Raw genomic sequence first — 13,163 nt, forward strand, 5'->3', positions numbered from 1 at the left:
GTTTTAGGGTTTTAGTGAATATATTTCTTATTCCAAATATAGCCAGTGCTATTTTTCTAGAAAAAGAGGTGCTGGAAATTGTTATGAACACCTCCCTCATTCTCTTAGAGGTGCCAGAACCTGAGAGGTGCCAGAACTGAGTTCTGGTGAGGAAAAAAAATCCATGGATATAGAATTTTTTTTCATCTGGTTCGTGTATTTTTGTGTCATGTCAGAAAATATAACCTCAAAAAGCCCTTATAAGCAGCAGTATGGGGGGGAAATACAAAGCCCTGAAGCATGTCTCTTTTTTTCTGTAACTGCTGAGAAGTGTGCCATATCTATGGTGCCTAAATGTGGGTGGCCTGATTTGCATACTATGCAAATTGCAGGATCTAATTATGCAGGAGAATTTCTACATTAGCATACTTACAGTATATTCCTGCGTATAAGACTACTTTTTAACCCAGGAAAATCTTTTCAAAAGTCAGGAAGTCGTCTTATACGCCGGGTCGTTTTATTAATACGGCAAGTATATCCCAAACTCTCTATTTTAGCTGGAAAAGTTGTGGGTCGTCTTATACGTCCAGTCGTCTTATAGGCCGGAATATACGGTAATCTGTTTAATTTTCAGCAGCTGCCTTCCCATTGGAAATTAAGGCAAGTACAAGGTAATGTTTTCTTACCTGTTCTTCATTCTGCCAAGGCCATAGGCAACCTGACTCTAGATTTTTGAATGCTTGAAGCCCTGGGCAGATCACAATTTAAGCATGGTGGACATTTGATGAATTGGCACAGAAGTAGTCTAAAAGGTTCTGTTCTGGTAAGGAGAAAGCTGGTGTAGGTATCAAAGTTGTTGGAGGCCAGAGAGCCACTTGAAAAGTTGGGAATCAATTTCTAATGCAAAGTGTAGCAAGCCTCAGACCATCCATGGTTGAATTAACTAAGAAATTTCCCAGGTAGAGCTATGGAGGGGTAGGGATAGATTGGTAAGAATGACTTAATGTATTGTAAATCACTTTGAGATCCCCCCTTTAAAAATATGAAATGGTATGGAAATAAAAATAATAGTAGTAATAATAACAATATAATCCACTGGGGGGGATGGCACTTAGACATTCCGTTGTAGCAACTGTAACCTGGGTTTAAGGTGCCATTTGGTGATTAGCTTATATATCTGAGTTTCTAACACTGCTGTTATGAACAGCATTTGAAATGTTAGAATGTTTGCGTTGTACGCTGCCCTACAATAATAGGGTTAAGGCAGGTTAGAGATCCTCAAATAAATAAATTAAAAATAATGGAAGACAATCTAATGAAGTATCTAGGCCTTTCTAATTTGAACTTTTTAATTTGCTACCACATTTAGGGTGTGAGTAAAGGGATTACAAAGCAACTTCTGTACAGCTCTAGTGTCCATGTGAACACACATTGTCTTGGATGCGAGTGTGACTTTTATTTTTTGCACCCTTCTGCACCCTTCCAAAAGTTGTGGGACATTTTAGAATGGTGTGAGTTGTGGGGGTATGGACTGCAGATGAAGGGAAACACAGTGAGAGCCTTCCCCTTATGTAAATGCAAAAGGCAACAAACTTTATGAAAGCCAATTTGTTTGTTTTCCAAAAGTTATCTCCAGCCATAAAGATAGGAAGCTTCTGTTAACTGTTAAAAAGGTCTTTAACCATTTTTTTCCCTGGCTGAGAATGGCAACAAAGGTTTTGGCAGTGCCTTTTCTGCATGCACTTCAGCTGTTCACCATTACTCCAATGTGTCATAGGCCAAACGAGATCCGAATGCAATTGATAATTTTTTTTAAAAATTGCAGCACGGGGTGGGCATTAGGAACAGTGCCATGGGACAGATAAGGGCTGTAAACCTTAATTTCTGCTACATTCCCAATGAACCTTCCCACCCTCCCCCAATCGCTGTACTGTAGTCAACTTGCTGTTCACATTACAGGAAAGAGGTTAGAAGCCTCTGAATTGGCTTGGGAGAAAATAACTCGGATGTATTGTGGGGGTTCCTTGGATCACAAGTTATGCCAGGACACAGTCTTTGGGGAAAGCAGCTTTGGACCTTGGGTCTGTTTACTATCCTTGTATGCCCTAGTTTTTTCTTTCTGTGTTATCCCCAAAGAATAGCAACAATATAAAACTATTTGACCCCTTCATGGATCAATGCCCCTTCATGGATCAATGCCTTTTGACCCCTTCATGGATCAATGCCTTGTCGTGGCGAAGGGGCTTGAATAACTCAGAGAAGCTATGAGCTATGCCATGCAGGGCCACCCAAGATGGACAGGTCATAGTGGAGAGTTTTGACTAAACGTGATCCACCTGGAGAAGGAACTGGCAAGCCACTCCAGTATCCCTGCCAAGAAAACTCCATGGACAAAGACAACAGGCATATAAAAGTTATGACGCTGGAAGATGAGCCCCTCAGGTCGGAAGGCGTCCAACATGCTACTGAGGAAGAGCGGAGGACAAGTACAAGTAGATTCAGAGCTGATGAAGCGGCTGGGCCAAAGCCGAAAGGACGCTCAGTTGCGGATATGCCTGGAAGCGAAAGGAAAGTCCGATGCTGTAAAGAAAAATATTGCATAGGAACCTGGAATGTAAGAACCATGAATAGAGGTAAGCTGGATGTGGTCAAAAATGAGATGACAAGAATAAATATCGACATCCTGGGCATCAGTGAACTAAAATGGAAGGGAATGGGTGAATTCAGTTCGGGTGACTATCATATCTACTACTGTGGGCAAGAATCCTGTAGAAGAAATGGAGTGGCCCTCATAGTCAACAAAAGAGTGGCAAAAGCTGTGATGGGATGCAATCTCAAAAATGACAGAATGATCTCGATACGAATCCAAGGCAGACCTTTTAACATCACAGTAATCCAAGTTTATGCACCAACTACCGGTGCTGAAGAAAGTGAAATTGACCAATTCTATGAAGACCTACAACACCTTCTAGAAATGGCACCAAAGAAGGATGTTCTTCTCATTACAGGGGATTGGAATGCTAAAGTAGGGAATCAAGAGATAAAAGGAACAACTGGCAAGTTTGGCCTTGGAGTTCAAAATGAAGCAGGGCAAAGGCTAATAGAGTTCTGTCAAGAGAACAAGCTGGTCATCACAAACACTCTCTTCCAACAACACAAGAGACGACTCTACACATGGATATCACCAAATGGGCAGCATCGAAATCAGATTGATTATATTCTCTGCAGCCAAAGATGGAGAAGCTCTATACAGTCAGCAAAAACAAGACCTGGAGCTGACTGTAACTCAGATCATCAGCTTCTTATAGCAAAATTCCAGCTTAAAATGAAGAAAGTAGGAAAAACCACTGGGCCAGTAAGATACAATCTGAATCAAATCCCTTATGAATACACAGTGGAAGTGAGGAACAGGTTTAAGGATTTAGATTTGGTGGACAGAGTGCCTGAAGAACTATGGATGGAGGCTCGTAACATTATACAGGAGGCAGCAACAAAAACCATCCCAAGGAAAAGGAAATGCAAGAAAGCAAAATGGCTGTCCAACGAGGCCTTACAAATAGCGGAGGAGAGGAGGCAAGCAAAATGCAAGGGAGATAGGGAAAGATACAGGAAACTGAATGCAGATTTCCAAAAAACAGCAAGGAGAGACAAGAGGGTCTTCTTAAATGAGCAATGCAAAGAAATAGAGGAAAACAATAGAATGGGGAAAACCAGAGATCTGTTCAAGAAAATTGGAGATATGAAAGGAACATTTCGTACAAAGATTACCATAATCAAGGACAAAAGTGGTAAGGACCTAACAGAAGCAGAAGACATCAAGAAGAGGTGGCAAGAATACACAGAGGAATTATACCAGAAAGATATGGAGGTCTCGTACACCCCAGGTAGTGTGGTTGCTGACCTTGAGCCAGACATCTTGGAGAGTGAAGTCAAATGGGCCTTAGAAAGCACTGCTAATAACAAGGCCAGTGGAAGTGATGATATTCCAGCTGAACTATTTAAAATTTTAAAAGATGATGCTGTTAAGGTGCTACACCCAATATGCCAGCAAGTTTGGAAAACTCAGCAATGGCCAGAGGATTGGAGAAGATCAGTCTACATCCCAATTCCAAAAAAGGGCAGTGCCAAAGAATGCTCCAACTACCGCACAATTGCCCTCATTTCACACGCTAGCAAGGTTATGCTTAAAATTCTACAAGGCAGGCTTAGGCAGTATGTGGACCGAGAACTCCCAGAAGTGCAAGCTGGATTTCGAAAGGGCAGAGGAACCAGAGACCAAATAGCAAACATGCGCTGGATTATGGAGAAAGCTAGAGAGTTCCAGAAAAACGTCTACTTCTGCTTCATTGACTATGCAAAAGCCTTTGACTGTGTCGACCACAGCAAACTATGGCAAGTTCTTAAAGAAATGGGAGTGCCTGATCACCTCATCTGTCTCCTGAGAAATCTCTATGTGGGACAAGAAGCTACAGTTAGAACTGGATATGGAACAACCGATTGGTTCAAAATTGGGAAAGGAGTACGACAAGGTTGTATATTGTCTCCCTGCTTATTTAACTTATATGCAGAATTCATCATGCGAAAGGCTGGACTAGATGAATCCCAAGCAGGAATTAAGATTGCCGGAAGAAATATCAACAACCTCAGATATGCAGATGACACAACCTTGATGGCAGAAAGTGAGGAGGAATTAAAGAACCTTTTAATGAGGGTGAAAGAGGAGAGCGCAAAATATGGTCTGAAGCTCAACATCAAAAAAACCAAGATCATGGCCACTGGTCCCATCACCTCCTGGCAAATAGAAGGGGAAGAAATGGAGGCAGTGAGAGATTTTACTTTCTTGGGCTCCTTGATCACTGCAGATGGTGACAGCAGTCACGAAATTAAAAGACGCCTGCTTCTTGGGAGAAAAGCAATGACAAACCTAGACAGCATCTTAAAAAGCAGAGACATCACCTTGCCGACAAAGGTCCGTATAGTTAAAGCTATGGTTTTCCCAGTAGTGATGTATGGAAGTGAGAGCTGGACCATAAAGAAGGCTGATCGCCGAAGAATTGATGCTTTTGAATTATGGTGCTGGAGGAGACTCTTGAGAGTCCCATGGACTGCTAGAAGATCAAACCTATCCATTCTTAAGGAAATCAGCCCTGAGTGCTCCCTGGAAGGACAGATCGTGAAGCTGAGGCTCCAATACTTTGGCCACCTCATGAGAAGAGAAGAATCCTTGGAAAAGACCCTGATGTTGGGAAAGATTGAGGGCACTAGGAGAAGGGGACGACAGAGGACGAGATGGTTGGACAGTGTTCTCGAGGCTACGGACATGAGTTTGACCGAACTGCGGGAGGCAGTGGAAGACAGGAGTGCCTGGCGTGCTATGGTCCATGGGGTCACGAAGAGTCGGACACGACTAAACGACTAAACAACAACAAAACTATTTGCCTTTTTTTTAAATTTACATTGTGTATAACAGGCTTAGGCAAACTCAGCCCTCCAGATGTTTTAGGACTACAACTCCCATCATCCCTAGCTAAGAGGACCAGTGGTCAGGGATGATGGGAATTGTCGTCTCAAAACATCTGAAGGGCTGTGTTTGCCTATGCCTGGTGTATAACATGTTGAGATGGACTAAGGAATGAAGGCTTGGCAGATGGGTTGTGGTTGAATGAAGCAAGGGTTGGTTGCCGTTTCTAATTTATCTTTGCACCGCCTCGCCTCTAGTCAGGAGCAGAATTGTTCTTCTGTTTTTGTTCCTCTGGGTGGCATCTGTCTTCAGGAAAAATGTCCTTACAGCAAAGCATTGATTGCTGAACTGTGGCTGTTTTTCCCTCTGACTGCTGTAATGAATTATATACAAGAGATGTTCTAATATTGGTAGCTTTCTGCTTCTCTGCAACGTTATTCTTCCTCTTGCTTGGTTGTTTGAAATTAGAAACTGGTGGTTTTATTTGCATTATGGCACATGCTTTGTTCTAGAATCTTTTGAATATAGAACTTTAATTAAGCTATCACAGCTAACAATCATTGATAGATCTATTCCATGAAATTATCTAATCCCCATTTAAAACTCTCTAAATGAATGACCCTTGCCATATCTTGCGGCAGTGAACTCCATGAATTAAGTGGGGATTATATGAAAAAATGTGTTGTTTTGCCTGCTTTCTATCTATTGCCAATCAATTTCAATAGATCAGTGTGCAGGAAGCTAAAGTGATTCTTCTGTTCATTTATTTATATATATATTTCTTTATCCTTAAAAAAAAAATTTCCCTAGCAGAGTGGTGGTTCTCAAAACTTTTCTGCAGCTGTGCATTTTAGTCAAGGTAGATGACTAGAGCAGGTTTTGGTGGCAGATGTTGAAGCATTCTAGAAATCCCAACATAACTAGAAGGTTGCAGGAAGTTAATACTAATTAGAGGAGCTTCCGGTTCAGCGCCAGCGCCGATCGGCGGGGTTTGTCTCGAGCTGCGAGACACCCGTCTTTGCGAGGGGGGGTAAGCAGCGAGAGCGACGCTGCGCCCCAAAAGAGCCCTGGGAAGAGCGTCCCGGGGACGAATTTGCTCAGCAGAGCCCCATTTTGGACTCCCCAACTCCCTGGTAAGCTCTAATAAGAGCCCCGGAGCGAGAAGGGTTGAAGTCGTGGGGGCCATCTTTGAGCGCCATCGTTGCCCTCGCAAGGAGAAGCTCCGTGCCGGAGGCGGAGAGCGCTGAATACTTCCAAAGAAAGATTCGAAATTTAAGAGACTGTGAGTAAAAAGACTTAATTTTTAATTGGATTGAAAGAATTGGAACGGGATTGAGGTTTAAAGAATGGAAGCCAACCTCTCTCTCTTGATTGAAGGAGGAAGCAGTTTAAGGATTTACCCGATGCCAAGATAATTTTGGATTTGATGTGCTATGCAACTACAAGAACTGTATTGATCCCCTTTAGTGGCAGGGCTAAGGGGAGACTGTGATATATATTAAAACCCCTGCAAATTTGGATAAGAGAGGAGAACCTATTCCTGCCGCTGGAACCAGCAGCCCTGACAGTTTTAGCAAGACTCGTGAATGGAGGGAGAGTTGAAGTGATGCTGACAATTTAAAGATTCACTTACGAAAATCCCCTCTGGATAATTATAAATTGGAAATAAGTATCTGTTTTTTCGTGTTTAATGGGTGGACATACTGTAACCAGCCTGGGAAAAATGGCGATGGAATGAAGAAATGTAACCACTTCCTGTGCTTTGGAATAACACTGTGTCCTTGAGAGGAGTACAAAATGTCAACATGCGATTATTCAGCTGAATTCAAAGAAAAAACTCTGAAACTCTTATGGGAACTTACAATCGAAATGCATAAAGACAATCTGCAATTAAGAGAGATGAAGCAACTTCACCAAGGGGACAAAGGACCAAAAATATTGGATGAAGGCAATAAAGAAGAACAGGAGGAAGTTGTCAATGAGGAAAAAGTTTCTGAGCAAGGGTACCAGAGAAATAGCCCCCCTATGGAAAGGGGAACACAAACTATGTTTGGATTTCTGAATTCCCATAAGGAACAAAGAAGAGGGGAGGAGATTAAATTTACTGAGTGGAACTTTCAAATGAGAAGAGGGCAACAGGGAGGGAATGGAAAATCGGGACATGTAAAATATTGCAGAAAGGGAGTGGGGTAAATGGAAGGATTTAAGTTTAGGTGGGCTAAAATGGCGTTTGAAACTGGTTACGGATTTTGGAATCTGCTGAACTGAGAAGGGATGTGCTGTGAACAGGGGGGGGGAATAGTTTAAATTAGAAAGAAAAGATATAAAATGGAGTAAGAGAATAAGATATAGAAATTATAAAATTATGAAAGTTCTTGCAGGAAAATTCAGGCAAGGGATGGAAAGTAGATTAGTGAAGTAAAGTGGTTTTTTAGATTAGAAATGAGATTATTAGTATAGCTGGTAAAAAGTGAATTGGAGGTTAGCTGGATGTTCAACCCCTCCCCTGTGGTCGTCTCCGTTCTGGGGTTCCCTGGTGGCAGGGGGGGACTGTTGGAGTGGGGAGGACAGGGGGAGGGGGAGATCCAGCTGGAAAAGAACCATCCCCTGCTTGTCCTTTGCGCCCTGGAAGTTCTCGGTGGCAGGGAGTGCTCTGGGGTGGGGGGGGGAAGGGGGGAATGGAAAGAGATATAGAAATATAAAAATTTATAGGTAATTTGAGTAAATAGCTAATTAGATAAGTATAATTAAATGAGATTAAATTGATTTGAGAACTGTTAAGGTGGATTTGGCAAATGAAAATCAATAAAGGGAGGGGTTTGGGGAAGCCCAAAGGACAATGTCTAGGAAAATAGATAAGGTTTAAATTTTTGATGTTAAATGTCTTGTTTTTGTTTTTGTTTTTATTTTTATTGTTCTTCCTTGGTGTTTTTTTTTTCCTTTTTTCTTTTTTGTTGTTGTTGTTACCAGCCTGACCCTCTCCTCGCTTTCCTGGAGTCTCTCAGTGGCAGGGGGAGACACTGGAAGGGGGAAGGGGGGAGAGATTTAATTATAAAAGGAACCACCTTCGACTGCCTACCTCTCAGGGGATTCTCTTGTGGGAGGAGAGGGCTCCTGGGAGAGCAGGGGAAGATGGGAAATATGATATGTATCTGTATGTTTTTTTTCTCTATCTTTTTTGTATTATGTAAAACCAATAAAATATTTTTTAAAAAAGGAAGTTAATACTAATTAATACTTGGTCCCTCTACTGCTTCTGGTAGCATGGCCTCTGTAGCTGTATATGAAAGGGGGATGCTCAACATGTCAAAGAAATGCTTTCTCCAAAAAGGCAAGTAAATTTTCCTGGTTTTAGTTATTTTTTTAGAAAAATGCTCCCTTGGGACAAATGCCTTTAGAATTTCCTCTTTTTTTACTCTGAAAAATTCTGTGCCATGGAAGTTGGGTGTGAAAACCAAGCATTCTTTTTCAAAGTAATAAAATGGCTCTTCAGGTCAGAAAGGCCACAGAGTCTACCATGGTGTCCAATAGACTTTGAACATACTCTTCCTTCTGCTTTTCATTTTCTGCTGTATAAGTAGGTTTCTTTGAAGTTTACCCTCCTACTGCATATTATTTTAGCCAGTGTGTTATGTCTCTCCAAGCTTTATTCTTCCGTTCGAGCCTTAGAACTGCTTTTGCATTGTGCTGACCTTGATTGACACTGCATTTGTGGAAGCTAATAAGCTAGATTTCAGAAACATTGGCCTGCCCTTCAAGTTGAAGGTCAGCTGCTGTGAAATAAATGCCCACCATATTATAGACTGGAAAGAAATATGAGAGGAGGGCAGTTCTTCCTGTATGTCACTTGGTGAGAGTTCAGAATAGAAATTCATACTTAATATTTGCTTGCAAGATCTGATTTCTTAATCTATAATTTGAACTTGTACTAACCAGGGAGCTCTGGGTGGATAGCATGAGTCACTAAAATATGAAATGCTGTGATTGGGGTCCAGACAACCACAAGTTCTGCAAGCTCAAGGGAGCTTTGGTTTCGTCATCTTTCAATCACAGTCCTAATGCCATAATGCAGAGGAAATGTTGATGAAATGCACAAGCCAGCTTTTGCTAGGGTGTGCACAGGTGATCAGAAGTGTTGTGTGTGTCAAATCTTACTTGTTATAATAAAAAACAAACCAATACAAAGAATAAACCCAGGAAATCAATAAAACAAGTGCAGCAGTAATAGTAAAAACAAACAGCACCACCAGCAGGATAAAAATCACTTTCCTATATGTGTTCTGAAAGAAACCTTAAGCCTCATGACTTGACGCATATATAACATCGATTTTGCCTACCTCTTTTCTGTATAAAGTTCTGGAATTCCCAAACTAGTAAAAACAGTAAGTCAGTAACTATAATAGAAGAAAAGATTGCATCTTCCTGAAAACTCAGCAAGTTGTTTTGGAAAATAGCAAATATATATTGTCTTGATCTGTTGGGGTTGTAACTTTCAAGCTAGGTCAAGTAATGTTCTGCTTGGTAGAACACTGATATATATCTGGAAGTTTTTCAGTAAAGGATTAATAGCATATTTCTGTTCAGCCATCTTCCTAATTTCCGGAGGATTGAAAATTTACAGCAAAACCAAAAAAGAGTCTTGTGGCATCTTAACGACTTACACAATTATTATGGCATAAACCCCCACAGTCAAGTCATTTCACTTCACCAGATGCTTGAAGTGTAATCTGAGTTATTGGAAGAATTATTTTGGCTCTTCTCTGGTCATAAGAGTAAAGAGAAGTAATACGTTAGCCAAACAAAACTGCATTCTTGTCAAATACTTTGAGGAGGAACCATAGCTCATTGGTAGAGCACAATGGTAGGTAATGGGAAAGATATGTGCCTGAGACCCTGGAGAGCCACTGTTAAGAACAAATTTGCAACATGGGTGGATGAACAAATGGTATAAGGGGTAGACATCAGATGTTGGTATACCGTGTTTCCCCTTTTTTAAGACACCGTCTTATAACTTTTTTTACTCAAAAAAGAACACGGTGTCTTATTTTCAGGGGATGTCTTGTACGGTACCTTAAGGCCTCCTCGGAGGGGCCAGGCCACTGGTTTGGGGTGCTGCTGGGCGCTCTGCGCGGCACCGAGGCGGCAGGCTGCTGGCTCGGCGCTCCGCCCAGCACTACTGGGCGCTCCGGGCGCTCGGTGCTGCAGACCGCCGATTCCGGCGGCGGGGGGCAGGCCTCGGGCAGCTCTCCCCCCAAAAGAATGGGCCAGGCGCTGCAGGGCGCTCCGAGCGCTCGCCGCTTCGGAGCGCTCCGCCCTGCAGTCGCCGCTTCCGGTGGCGGGGGGCAGGCCTCGGGCAGCTCTCCCCCCAAAAGAAGAGGCCAGGCGCTGCAGGGCGCTCCGAGCGCTCGGCGCTTCGGAGCGCTCCGCTCTGCAGCTGCCGGCCTCGGGCAGCCAAACAAAAAGAGAAGAGGCCAGGCGCTGCAGGGCGCTCCGAGCGCTCGGCGCTTCGGAGTGCTCCGCTCTGCAGCCGCCGGTTACGGCGGCGGGGCGGCAGGGCTCGGGCAGCTCCTCCCCCCCCAAAAAAGAAGAGGCCAGGCGCTGCAGGGCGCTCCGAGCGCTCGGCGCTTCGGAGCGCTCCGCTCTGCAGCCGCCGGTTCCGGTGGCGGGGCGGCAGGCCTCGGGCAGCCCAAAAAAAAGAAAAGAAGAGGCCAGGCGCTGCAGGGCGCTCCATGCGTTCTCTGCAGCAACAGCAGCCGGTTCCAGGCCCCTCTGGCTGGCTGGGGCACTCGGCGGTCTCGCATGGAGGTATGTCTTATTTTCGGGGGGTGTCTTAGATCTCACTAATGCTAAAAAATGCTGCCATGGCTTACTTTCTGACTACGTCTTAAAAAAGGGGAAACACGGTAGTATGACTAATAAGCTTTCAGTGCTTTAAATCTAGTTCTCACCAATGGCTCCAGGTATGCCCCTCCCACGAGTTTTGGGATACAGTCATACCTCGGTTTAAGTACACTTCAGTTTGAGTACTTTCAAGTTTAAGTACTCCGCGGATCTGACTGGAATGGATTAATCCACTTTCCATTACTTTCAATGGGAAAGTTCGCTTCAGGTTAAGTACGCTTCAGGTTAAGTACAGACTTCCGGACAAATTGTGTACTTAAATCGAGGTACCACTGTATAAGACTTTTCCTCCTCCTCCATTGGTGGAGTAAATGGCACTCTATGAACATGGAGAAAGGGTCTTAAAAAATAGAAAGCAATTATTGGGGTGCCACACCTGCTCAAGTCCCTGTTCTTAATGCTCCTCCCATTAATGACTCCCCTGCTTATTCTGAGTTTTGCTTCTGTTCCAGTGAGCCATTCTGGCTTCCTTCTTGCTTTCGTGCCTCTTTACTCTGTCTACCATCTGCCCACACTTATGTCTTGGTGCCTCAGTAGCTGCATAAATAGTCCCTGGTGACTCCCATTTCTGATCCAGTGATTAAGGCAGACCAATAATATGCAACCCGATCTCTGAAATTTTGGTAGGATAGTGCTATCTAATTTTGGTTTTTCAAGTGTTGGCAGTAGATACTGACAGTTGCACAAAAACCCCCACCAGGAAATAACCCACAGCCTTATCATACCAATCAATATAACAATTTGATGAATGTTTTATTAAATGATCTGGGCCACACGGGACAAAGGCAGCATCACAGAGATTACAGAAGTAGGTCTTCCAAAAAATAAACTGCTATGGAGCAGCTATATAAATTAATTTGGTAAATATAGAGAAAACAAAATGTCACTTGGAGAAGGATGTGAAATACTTTCCTTGAAGCTTACATTTGTTTTATCTGATGTTTTAATGTGTTGCAAACTGCTTTGAGATTTTGTTAAAAATATAAAGTGGTATAGAAATGAAAGTAATAATAATAATAATAATAATAATAATAATAATAATAATAATAGTAGTAAAGGTAAAGGGACCCCTGACCATTAGGTCCAGTCGTGACCGACTCTGGGGTTGCGCGCTCATCTCGCATTGTTGGCCAAGGGAGCCGGCGTATAGCTCCCAGGTCATGTGGCCAGCATGACAAAGCCGCTTCTGGCAAACCAGAGCAGCACATGGAAACGTCATTTACCTTCCCGCTGTAGCGGTTCCTATTTATCTACTTGCATTTTGACGTGCTTTCGAACTGCTAGGTTGGCAGGAGCTGGGACCGAGCAACGGGAGCTCACCCCGTCACAGGGATTCGAACTGCCGACCTTCTGATCAGCAAGCCCTAGGCTCAGTGGTTTAACCACAGCGCCACCTGTGTCCCTAATAATAATAGTAGTAGTAATAATAATAATATCCCACCACTTGGGGAGAAATGGAGTCTAGACATTCTGTTATGGCAACTGTAGCCCAGGTTTAAGATGTCATTTGGCTATTAGCTTATAAATCTGAGTTTCTAATACTGGAGAGAGTGAGAACATAAATCCTTTTTGCAATAGTGTTATAATATAGGACCCAATGAGAAACTTGTATTAGAAATGCAAAGTTATCAGAGCTTGTATTAAATGCTTCCAGTTTATGAATGTCTGTAGCTGAGCAAGATCAGAGAACTAAGTTCAAAAATATGAAGGGCCAGTGACTCGACTAAAAATATTGAGTGTTTGAATTTTTTTTACCTAGCATCTACTCCAAGGATTCATCATCCTGGGAATTTTTGAAGATATAGTATAAATATGAAATACT

The 13,163-nt window shown here is 42.9% G+C and overlaps 1 protein-coding gene across 5 annotated transcripts in view; it reads left to right on the forward strand.

The window, feature by feature from the left end:
• The window catches only part of POU2F1 (POU class 2 homeobox 1), a 98,837-nt gene that overhangs the window by 19,096 nt on the left and 66,578 nt on the right, over positions 1-13,163 (forward strand). The window lies entirely within an intron of this gene.

Source organism: Zootoca vivipara, chromosome 4 (assembly GCF_965207765.1).
Source record: "Zootoca vivipara chromosome 4, rZooViv2.hap1.1, whole genome shotgun sequence".
In the NCBI taxonomy this organism is placed as follows: Eukaryota; Metazoa; Chordata; class Lepidosauria; order Squamata; family Lacertidae; genus Zootoca; species Zootoca vivipara.